This window comes from Acomys minous, assembly GCF_964271855.1.
Source record: "Acomys minous genome assembly, chromosome: 13".
Classification (NCBI taxonomy): Eukaryota; Metazoa; Chordata; class Mammalia; order Rodentia; family Muridae; genus Acomys; species Acomys minous.
Window position 1 is genome coordinate 48,120,678 of NC_140495.1, and position 11,699 is coordinate 48,132,376.

At 43.4% G+C, this 11,699-nt stretch overlaps 1 pseudogene across 1 annotated transcript; it reads right to left on the reverse strand.

Annotated features, from left to right (window-relative positions):
* Window positions 1–8,522: 8,522 nt before the first annotated feature.
* Window positions 8,523–8,800, reverse strand: LOC311580643 (small nuclear ribonucleoprotein E-like; annotated as a pseudogene). The gene has a single exon. The product of its transcript is annotated as a small nuclear ribonucleoprotein E-like (transcript).
* Window positions 8,801–11,699: the final 2,899 nt, after the last annotated feature.

Sequence of the window (11,699 nt, forward strand, 5' to 3'; positions counted from 1 at the left end):
TTTGGAATGCCCAAGTTTCCATTGCCATCTGGCACCAGCAATCTCATTCTAAAACAGCCAACTGTAATACCACCTCCCCCAGTGAGACCAGAAGCCTCACCATGAGCACTCCAAGCCAGGAGAAATGGGACCTTTGACCTCAAGGTCATCTGATCTGAAAGCATGCATCACATGGACCTGCCACAGGAAGTGGAACATAGGCCATCTGCCAGACACTGAATGACAATCAAACAAATTTCTTTACAAAGGAAAAAGTTCACAACAAAATACAGGAAATCCCTTTGGATCACCTCAACAACAACAACAAAAATCTTGCAAACGTGATCTAGGCTATAAGCCATTTGCTTTTTACTGCTACTCTCTTATCAGCCAAAACTAAGCCCTGATACAACGTTTTCTACTGTAGACTACTCTGCTAAAAGTATCCCCAAAACCCCAACAGCCAAAACACCTTTTAATGTCCATTTGTCTTGCTTATCTATAGCCTTTTAAATTCTATTTCATGAAAACAGTACGCACAGTTCTCTTTCAGCTGCTCCTTTTAAGCTCTTTACAGAGTCTCCGGATCTTTTCTCCCTTGAGTCATATAGAAATGAGTTTTCTCTAACATTGAAGACCTTACCTCTTGACTGATTCCCAAAAAACAATGAATAAATACCACAGCTTCAGCTATAAAATTATGAAACTAAGCGTTGATCCTGCCATCTCACCCATGGTTTAGTCGCTCCTGAAAACTGCCATCTGGATTTTTTTCTTGTTTGTTTTACAGAGTCAGGCTTTATATGTGTAGACCAGGCTGGCCTTGAACTCAGAGAGATCCACCTGCCTTTGCCTCCAGAGTGCTGGGATTAAAGGTATGCACCACCAAAGCCCGGCTTGCCATGTGTTTATTTAAGTTCACCTGAATTCAGTACTTCTAAACTGAACATATATCCTTCCCTCAAAACTTAAGTCTGAGGACTACTAGTATTATTCACAATAATCAAGTAAGTGGTAACAACTCTAATGTTCTATGGGTGTGCTGATTTCTTTTTAATGTTGATTTTTCAAAAATGTGACATTCCATACAATCTAATATTACTCAGCAATTTTTTTCAAAAAGTACTGGTATATGCTACATCAAACTTTGAGAACATGCTAAGTAATAAAATAACTCCTAAGGCCATAATACCTATACCCATAGATCAACGCATTGCTCAACCCTCATCAAAGAAGCTTCTTGTAGTAGATGGTAATTAACAGAGACTGTGCATGGAGACTTTGAAACACTCACTCAGCCCTAAATAGGATATCTTTATCATGCCTCTCCCCTCAAGGATCAGGGATCTATCTATGCAGAAAAGGAAACCAGGCAGAAATGTTGTTAAAGTCAAAAAGCAGGAGACTATTTCAGGAAACTGCATTTTTTAGACACAACAGTTTACACAAGATCTGCACAAACTCAAGCCCAACAAAATTCCAGCATGAAAATGTGTAACTGAAAACCAAGTACTATCCAAGCTACAATTGATAGCTGCTGGGAAAGGAGGTAACACTGAGTACATAATACTCCCCTCCCCCTCTCCCCACATGGCTCAAGGTCACCACCAGTCTGGACTCCCAGATTTATCTGTCTGCCTCTGGCTGTGCTCCCACACATACCTATTATAAACTTTCTCCTTCATCATACCTAGAAGCAGTCATGTCTTTTCCTCTTTTTTATTTTTTTTTCATTTGACATCAAAGTGACATATTTTTGTAATGGTATATCCTGATCTTCATCTGCTTTCAGTTTTTACTGAATGTGGTTAAAATTTAATTTTTTTTTTTTTACTACTTATCAATAATGGAAAAAATTGACAATTCACAATCAGACAAAGCAGATGAATGAAAAGGTAGCAGCATGTAAGAATCTGACGATGACATGTGAGTGTTGTTAAAGTTCTTCTAATAACTGTCTTTGTTTCTCTTAGCTTTTTTTTTTTTTTTTTTTTTTTTTGATTTTTTGAGACAGGGTTGGCTGTCCTAGACTCACTTGTAGACCAGGCTGGCCTCGAACTCAGAGATCAGCCTGCCTCTGCCTCCTGAGTGCTAGGATTAGGCGTGCACCACCACGCCCAGTTTAGTTTATTTCTTAATCCAGCTATCACAAAAATAACTGAGATTCTATTATAATACAAGGCTTCACAACACAATCTGAGCAGTTTAAGTCTGTTCTTAACCCTCTATGCTATTTTGTCTCACTCCCAGTGAACATTCCAGAGATACATGTACTATGTAGCTTTCCTCAGCTCCAGCTCCTTATCCTCCTTTGACCTCTACCAGTGGCTGAATCCCCTACTTCTCCTCACTCCTCCTCCCCTGGTTAGCAGGAAGTCCAGCCCTATTCTCTCCCCTGCTCATTGATTGGCTGTAAGCTGCTTTACTGACATAACAGGGGGACAGTTGGGGAGCAAAGTTTACACATTTAGACAGGAAATGAGAATTTAAGCTATACAATAACCTTATGCTTACAGAGTGTACCTTATAAAGGGACCTCAGAAGCTTCAGATGAGGTGTTTGAGTAGACAAACTTTCTCAATCAATGTATAAATAATATTTCATTTTGAGGTGGTTTTTTTGTTTGTTTGGTTTTGGTTTTTCAAGACAGGTCTCTCTGTGTAGACTTGGCTGTCCTAGACTCGCTTTGTAGACCAGGCTGGCCTCGAACTCACAGAGATCCACCTGCCTTGCTTCCCGAGTGCTGGGATTAAAGGCGTGCGCCACCACTCCTGACATTCTTTCTTTCTTTTCTTTCTTCTTTCTTTTAAGGAAAAGAGAATAGAGCATTCTCACTCCACTCAAGATGGTAACAACTACTTCTCCTAGTGTGATCGGAAGTGATAGACTCCTTCAGACAAAACCATGCTGAAGAATTAAACTAAAATCTAAACTGTTTGATACAGGTTATAATCTGTAATAGTCTGACACACATACAAAATGTGGTTTTAGTTTCTCTCAAATGAAAACTGAAAAGCTAGGCAGGAGTAGTGGTGTAAACCTGTAATCCTAGTACTCAGGTAGCTAAACAGCAGGATCTTCCTCTAGTTAGAGGCCAGCCTGGGCTACCAAAGCAGACCCTGTCTCAAAGACAAAACAAACCAAAACCTACTTAATCATACAGTTTTAGTACTTTAGTTCCCCACTTAAACAATTTTGAGTATTTTATAAATTTCTCATCTTTCAAAATTTACTTTTGAAGTAAATCACAATGTTGCTAATCATTGTCCTGTCACCTAAAACTATTTTAATGTAAAAAAGCTATTACTACAATGTAGATTTAAAAAATTACTTGTACAGTTATAAATTGTCTATTGAATAAATAAAACAGGCAAGTTAATTATTTTTTTATTCTTTTCTACGAGAAAAGGTAATGCTGAGAAGAAAAACACTGGACTGAAGGAGTGGCATACTAGGCTTAAACTAATGAGAACTGAGATTCTGAGGTTTACAGTTCACCCACATTATGGCTCACTACCGCTACATAAGTCCAAAATGTCAAAGGCGAAATGTTTTCCAAGTTTCAAAGTTTCTCCTTACTTCTTACAGGGGAGAAACAATTCCAAAGGTTTTTGTTGCTGTTGTTTGTTTAAGACAAGGTCTCACAACACCACCCTGCTTGCCTAGCCAATGTAGGAAGATCCGCTTGCCTCTGCTGCCCAGAGTGCTGGGATTACAAGCATGCCCCACCACACCTGGCCAACACTAGACTGATTAAACTGAGGATAGTCTACTCTCTAAAACAGCTCTTCCTAATGGGACTCACTCCTAGAGGTCTTCTCCCCTCTATTTTATCAGAGATGAAGGTAAATTCATACTAAGCACTAAAATCATGCCACAGATTACATGCTGATTGCAAAAGGAAAAGTTTCAATAGTCAACATTTTAATTAAGAGATGAAAGCTAGACTACTAACAGTACACGGTCTCTGCATGTTTTATAATATGAAGGATTCCACATGATTTATGAAACACTATAAATATATATATATAAAGTTTGAATGTATCCAAGACTTTTAGCCTTAATTTCAAGTTTATGTACTACATGCATTTATCAAATTTTAGCAAATATTCTTATTTTTCTTGAATGTGACCATAGTATTGTGTTATAGTATAGAGAAAAAATGGTCTTTATCTTTTATTTACTGATATACATATCCAGTACTTAGGGGTGAACTGTCACATCTTCAACAAGTAGGCATGTTCAACCGACTGAGACAAAGCAAATGTGACAAAATGCTTACAATAGTCACACTACGTGGTAGGCATCTGAAAGTGCTATATTCAACTCCCAATACGCTTGAAAAAAAAAAAGTCACTAACAACATCCAAAGATAACAAATGATCTCAGAAATTAAAATGTCAAAGAATGGCAAATTGAAGAGAATTCTCAAATATGGAGGCCTATGCCTCCTTACCTATTCTCACGCACTTCGTTGCAATGAAAATGGGGCATTCAATAGTGAGGTGAGCACTAAATAAGGTGTCCTAAAACTCAAGGTTCTGTAATTGGCCCTGGTAGCCAAGTGGTTTCATTGTCATCTGAGGGTGACCTTCAAAACATATCCGTCAACAAAAATCTCTCAGAAAGGGGACAGAGGAATAACATTAAGTGACATCAATGACAGATGCAGATGCAAGAAACAATTGCAATGGTGTTAGTGCAGATGTTGGCCCATCAAAAGCACCAGGTCCTCAAACTGGTCCCTTCACCGGCCTATTATTTACATCCAAACTGCATGAGTTGGTACAGCCATCTCCCAAAGCAAAACACCTTACAAATGCCCAAAGGCTTTTGTACTTTCAAACTCCACTTCTTCCCTCGTGTGATTTTTATGCTTAAGGGCACTAAAAAGACGTCCAATTATTTAGATGATTCCGTCCAAACTTGGAAACAATAAAGCCAGATGTTTACGTAAGAACAAGGGATCTTCGCAAAGCCAAAGGTCTCCACACTCGCAGCCAGGTTAACGTCCATTTTTCTCTAGCATATTTCTTTCCTAACGCGTTACATACAACTGCAGGTGGGTAGTGGAGACAGCATCGCTCCTTTGTAGGTTTTTGTTTTTTAAGTGAACCCTGAAAAGCTCGACTGGAAGAGGGGGAAAAAAACAAAATCTGTCCGACTCGCTTCTCCTCCAAGCCCTTCTCCTGTAGACAATAACGGGACGCTATGGCAGAGTGGGGACATCCCTTTGACAAAAGGCACGGCCTCTGTGGCGGCGGCGGCTCCCGCAAACGCCATTGGGGTTCAGCTCCTGCCGGGAGAGTCGAGCGACCGGGTCGTGCTGTGTGTGTGTGCGTGTGCGCGTGTGTGTGTGTGCGTGGAGCCCGGGGCTCCGCCACACAACCGCAGCCAGACAGGCCACAAAGGGCGGGCGAGCCCGGCCGAGGAGATGGCGCCGCGCAGGCCCCGCGGCCTGCACCGACGGGCCTCGGTCGCGCCGGCATCCCTCCCGCGCCAGGCCCGGCAAGATGGCGGGACAGCCCCCACGCGCAGCCGGCCCCTGCCCGGCCCGGGCGCTCCCGCCGACGCGCCGCGGCCCGAGACCCCCCACCCCGCGCCCCCGGAGTGCGGCGGCGCGGCCGCGCGGGAGGGCCTTCGCGGGCGGGCGGGTGGCCGCGCGGGGCGGGGGGCGCTTACCGTGAGCGGAGCGGCTCGGCCTGACTGGAGCCCTGAGGAGGAGGAGAAAGAGGAGGAGGCGAGGGAGGAGCGCGGGCTGTACGCCGCCACCGCTGCGGCGCCCATCGCGGAGACGGCTGCCGGGCCGGGCCGCCGCGGTGGGGGGAGGGGGCGTCGCGAGCCACGCCGCGCTGCCTCATGGGTAGGCTCCGGGCTCGGGCCTCGCGCGTCCGCGCTCCCGGTCTTCCCGCCAACGCGGGAGGCGAGCGCGGACATGTGCGCCGTGTCGCGGGCCCTCGAGGCGACAGCTCGAGCGTGGCCAGGCTGAGCAGGGCCGTGGCGCTCGCTCGGCCTGGAACCCGTGGGCGCCCGGCTGTGAGTTCCGGCCTCCCGTGTGCGAGGATTAGAAGGCACGGAAGAGAGAACCTGGGAGAAAAATTCGGGTTCCATAGTGTTACCACATTTCCCCTTTTGCACGTACGCTTTTGTCTGGATATCTCTTTCATCCCTGTTGTGTGAATAGCAGCCTGTAAGTGGAAATGGATTTTTTTAAAAAATGGCCGATGTATTTAAAGGAACACTTTGTAAATCGGGTCGGTTAGTAAACTGTCCCCCCACCCCCACCCCATGCAGTGCCCGAAACGTAGATGGACGTTCGTGTGCTTTCACTATTGTCAGGTTACCTTTTATTTTGAATAACAATAAATTCATGGGCGCTGCAGAGGTGTTTAAGAGCCCTTGTTGCTTTTCCACGGGGCCCTGATTCAGTTCCCAGCACCCACGTGGCTGCTCACAACTGTCTGTTACTCCAGCTCCAGGGGATCTGGTGCCCTCTTCTGGCCTCAGTCGGTATTAGACACTAAAGTGCCGCCCAGACATACTATATGCTGACACAACACAAATACACATACAAAAATTTAAACACCATGAGGGTTTCGTTACCTTCTACCACGTAGCCTATATTTTCGTAAGTAGGGAACTGTTGGCAATCACAACTTCGTTTATTATAGTCTTAGTTACTAATACACTTTGCACAGAGAGAATGGCGCCAAAAAGTTTAAGGAGAACGCCATAGATTTCAAAGAGGATGAAAACAGAGAGCTGATACATACGTAAAGCGAGTCGCGGCAGGTGTTTAGGAAAGGTATCTCGGGAACCCAGCAAGAGGCCCTCAGAGCTTGGGCTGCAGAATGGGACTATGGGGACTATAGAGACCTAAAGTTAGGCAAGGACCAAGACTCCGACCTGTCAGAAAGACAAGGATGACACTGGCAAGTCAAACAGTGTGAGTGGTCAGGAGTTGTCTGCCTCTCACTTGGAACACACACCAAGTGGTCAGGCGGCAGGGAGGCAATGCTGTCACCATCTCAGTGTTAGGTGTTAGGTGTCAGTCCAGCTAATCCAACAATGGCTGGATGTTTCACATGGTCTTCAATATACCCTGGAATGGAATTGGTAACAAGGTAAGGGCAAACAGGCAAAGAGCAATAGCTTCCTTCCTCCCACGTACTTAAATAAGCTGCCAGCAGAGAGTGTGGCCTAGGGTAGAGGTGGGTTTTCCCAGCTCAAATGATCTGAATTAAAGGTGCGTCTTCCTATCTCAAAGATCCAGATCAGAGGTGGACCTTCTTCAATTAAGCAAAAGTCCCTCACAGGTGTGCTCTCTAATTTTGGGTTTTAGTTCATTCCACATATAATCTACCAAGAGTAGCCAACACACGCCCTTCCTTTTACAATCCAGGAGGGATTGCTGCTTCCTTTATTGATCTGGTGTATTCTACAAATTCTCAGGACTGGTAATTTTTATTGACTTTTAATATGCTCACCTGTCTATATGTTCCTAATCTGGTTTATAGAAGCTGCCTTTTTACTTGGATGTATAAGTTATTTATCCATTTGTCTTATTGGGTGGTGGTGTACACCTTCAATTTGCTTGGGAGGCAGAGGCAGGTGGATCTCTCTGAGTCTGAGGCCATCTTGTTCTACAGAGTGAGTTCCCGGACAGCCAGGGCTACACAGAGAAATCCTTTCTCAAAATACTAAACAAACCAAGAAGAGACTTGATACCCTATGAGCATATACAAGGGGAGGTAATCCCCTTCAGGAACAGTCATAGGGGAGGGGAATAAGGGGAAAATGGGAGGGAGGGAAGAATGGGAGGATACAAGGGATGGGATAACCATTGAGATGTAACAAGAATAAATTAATAAAACAAAATTTCTATTTCAGATTTACATAGATGTGAGCATACTGGGACTGCACATGCCCCTGATTCAGAATCCACAATCATTTGCATACTGTCTTGGTTGCTTCACCATTTCTCTCTGAAATATGTTATTTCCCTCAACCATTTGAATATAGATTTGGGATATTGTTATGTTACTTTTACATAAATTAGGTATTTGTGGTTTCAAATAAAATTATATTCAATAAAAAAACAAAACCATTGAAATGATATATAAATAAATAATAAAAATAAATTTAAAATATTGGTCCACCTCATAACAGTGTCTGCATGTACAGATAAAATATGGTGTCATTCTGCTTTTGTGTGTGTACCCAAGATGGAGCCAGTTAGGTTAAGCCACAGCCTGATCAGAGCAGACATTTTCTTACGCGGATAGCTCTCAAAAGATCAATGACAATAATACCCTAATTTTCTTTGTTTTTTTTTAATTTGTTTCGCTTTGTTTTGTTTTTCTTGTTTGTTTGTTTTAACAAAAACAATCTCACAGCATTTATTATCACTGGATAAGGGGCACTAAACAACACACACACACACACACACACACACACAAAAGCATTTCAGGCTATTCTCAGAGCAAAAAGCACCTTTAAAACCACTGAACTGCCTTCTCCACTTCTCCGGTGCGTGACCATTTCTAGTTGGGAACACTCTGGAGCAGAGTAATGTTATCTGCCTTTAGCATGATCTGACCCAGTTGTTTTCTTGACTTTGTTTTTGAACGAATCTCTTCTGTATCATCTAATACGAGGTTCATACGCTCATCAAAGCCAATAATACAAGCCTCTACCCGCATGTTCACTTGCTCATGCAGCCGCACCTGAATCTGAGCTCTATTTTGGAAGTATCTGAAGATGAGTTGATGGGCTGCACCATCACCTTCTGCGCCTTCTGGCCCTGGCCGAGATGCGCCATGGTGGGAGGCCCAGAGACCCCGCGCGTAAGAAGCAGTACCCTTGGGGCTGGAGAGATGGCTCAGTGGTCAAGAGCACTGTCTGCTCTTCCAAAGGACCTGGGTTCAATTCCCAGCACCCACATGACAGCTCACAACTGCCTGTAACTTCAGATCTGATACATGCTGGCCAAACACCAATGCACATAGAGTAAAAGTAAATAACTTTAAAAAAAAAGAAGAAGAAGCAGTACCCTAATTTTCAAGTGTGAACGACAAAATTCTTGCCTCTCACATAATGTCCACACCTCTCAGTCAAACACCGGCTCTTCTAAACCTGTCTTCCTATTGTGATTAAGTTTCTTCTCTACAGTTCCAAACGTTTTGCAGATATTCCTCAGGAATGTAGCCAACGTGCTGATTCTCTTTCCAGATTAATCTTCCCAAGAAACAGCATTTGAGTGATTTTGATTACTGCCATCTTCAAAACTTCTTTTTGGCTGCTAGTAGCAGGAGCAGTGGGGCACTGGGGACTCAGTCAGGGAAAGATGTGATTTTTCACTTTGCCCCAGAAAAGAATTTTCAGATGAGCCAATACAAAACAGTATTGTATTGGAGTTTATTAGGAAGAAGTTCACACACATTCAGCATAGGGTAAAAGAGAGAGGAGGACTCAGGGAAAGGTAGGGTGAGTAGTGAAATAACATAATAAAAAGCTCAAGAGACAAGTTTAAAAAAAAAAAGCAGTTGTTATTGAACCCCTACTCAGATCTAGCCAATGGACAGGACATTGTCCACAGCTGTGTGGAGAGCGGGGACTGACTCTGATATGAACTCTGGTGCCCCATATTTAACCACTTCCCCTTGGTGGGGAGCCCTGGTGGCACTCAGAGAAAGGATAAGCAGTCTACCAAGATGAGACTTGATAGTCTGTCACCATATAGTGGGGGAGGAGGTCCCCCTCAGACCTAGGGGAGGGGAATAGGGTGAAAGCGGAAGGGAGGGAGGAACGGGTGGATACAAGGAGGGGAAAACAATTGAGATGTAATCTGAATTAATTAATTAAATTAAATATTTAGCATAATTAAAAAAGCAGTTGTTAACATACAATTATGCAGAAAGGGATGCTAACTTAGAGAAAGGCAAACAAACAGACAAACCACTGGAGTACTGACTCGGCACAAGACAGTGGCTTTTAAAATCCTCCAGTCACCTATAAGTCTGAACTTTCAGTCCTCCCAAATTCCCCATCTCATTGGCCTAGGATACTAAGCCTCATCCAGTGAACATTTTGAAGCTTAGGCTGCATTCCTCCAATCCTGGTTCCGTCATAGACCTGTCTGACAGAGCTCGTTCACAGCCAGCCATCGCTACAGAAGGAAGGTGCTACGGAAAATGGGGTACAACAATGTGTTTCTTACAGTGGTGTGTGTTTATAATGAGCTCCACCCTCCAGTGCCAGGAAAGGAAGGGGTTACTGGATGCTGGGAGGTTGAAGAGAAAGAGTTAAAGGAGTTGCAGGTAAACAGGATTATTTACCAGCACACAGGTCTCTCGACATGCAGATGCATCAAGCACTCTGGCATATAAAAGCAACATGGGCCAAGCACAGGCAGACACACACACACACACACACACACACACACACACACACGTATAGAGAGACTTACTATATACCGGCCTATGGGTAGGCTAGCTTAGACAAAAGTCAATGCTTGGACATCAAAACTATATTTATACAAAAATCACACCAAAAAAAAAAAAATGGCATCTGCCAGCAATAGTTGTGACATCATTGCACCATTGTTTACTTTTGGGTTCCCCATATATGTGATGTGAGTCATCCCACACCTCACGCTCCTTACCAAAGTTTAGTATTTGCCATCTTGTCCCGTGCAGAACATCTATTTTGAGCTCTCTGTTGTCTAAACACAAACTAGCCTGTGGAGTCCTCTGTTCCTGACACATAGATACGAGCAAAAGCTTAGGCTTTTAAAGAAAGTAATAGTTGAGTGTCTTTACAGAAGTCATATGTATTGTTTTTGGTACGCTACATCTCAAGAGCTTGCTAAGGAACCTTTTCATTTTGGGTAAATGAGATTATAGGGTGGTTTCTGATACACATCGGATGGGATCACAGCTGATAAGGTAAAACCCTACCTCACCTAGTTTAGTAGGGGAAGTTAAAATAGTTTTACCATAAACAATGGATTAAGCTTGTTTATGAGATGCCAGGAAATCCTCAGCAAAGCAAAGTGAGCCAATATTTGCTGGTCACATAGACTTAGGTCTTGAGTATGGTTCATTCTTGCTTTAATATTCCTAATCTGTAAAAGTAACTTTTGTTCCACTGATCTAATTGTCTCAAAGCTTAACTGCCTTTCTTTGCTAACCTAGAACTAGTCCTGGAATCTTCCAGGCTCCATACAATCTAACCTAGGCCTAGAATGTGTTCAGCCTCTGAGACTTACTGCTGAATAAGCTCACTCTTTCTAACTCTTTCTGAACTCTGACTGGCTGGTACAATTCAGCTGTTCTGGCTCACACTCCTCTCCAAGCTGACTGATTCAAACTGACTTTTCTCACCTTCTGACTGACTTGCTCTGCTTGGCCCTATACTAACTTTGACAATTTGTTCTAATCTTCTGGCTCCTTCTCATTCTCTGGCTCATTCTGTCTTTACCTTTGTCCATTTTGCTCTCTCTTCAACTTTTCTCTAAAACTCTCCCCAAAAAACTGGCTCCTCTCTTTTTCTCTCTCTGTTCTGGTCTCTCTCAAGTCCTTTTTCTTCTCTCTTCTCATGAGATCTGAGCATATCCTATTCTGTCAGATCTTTCTCTTATTTGTCACTTTGTCTGCCTTTCAATTAGACATCACTTCCCTTTTTTTGGTTTTTGTTTTTGAGACAGGGTTTCTCTGTGT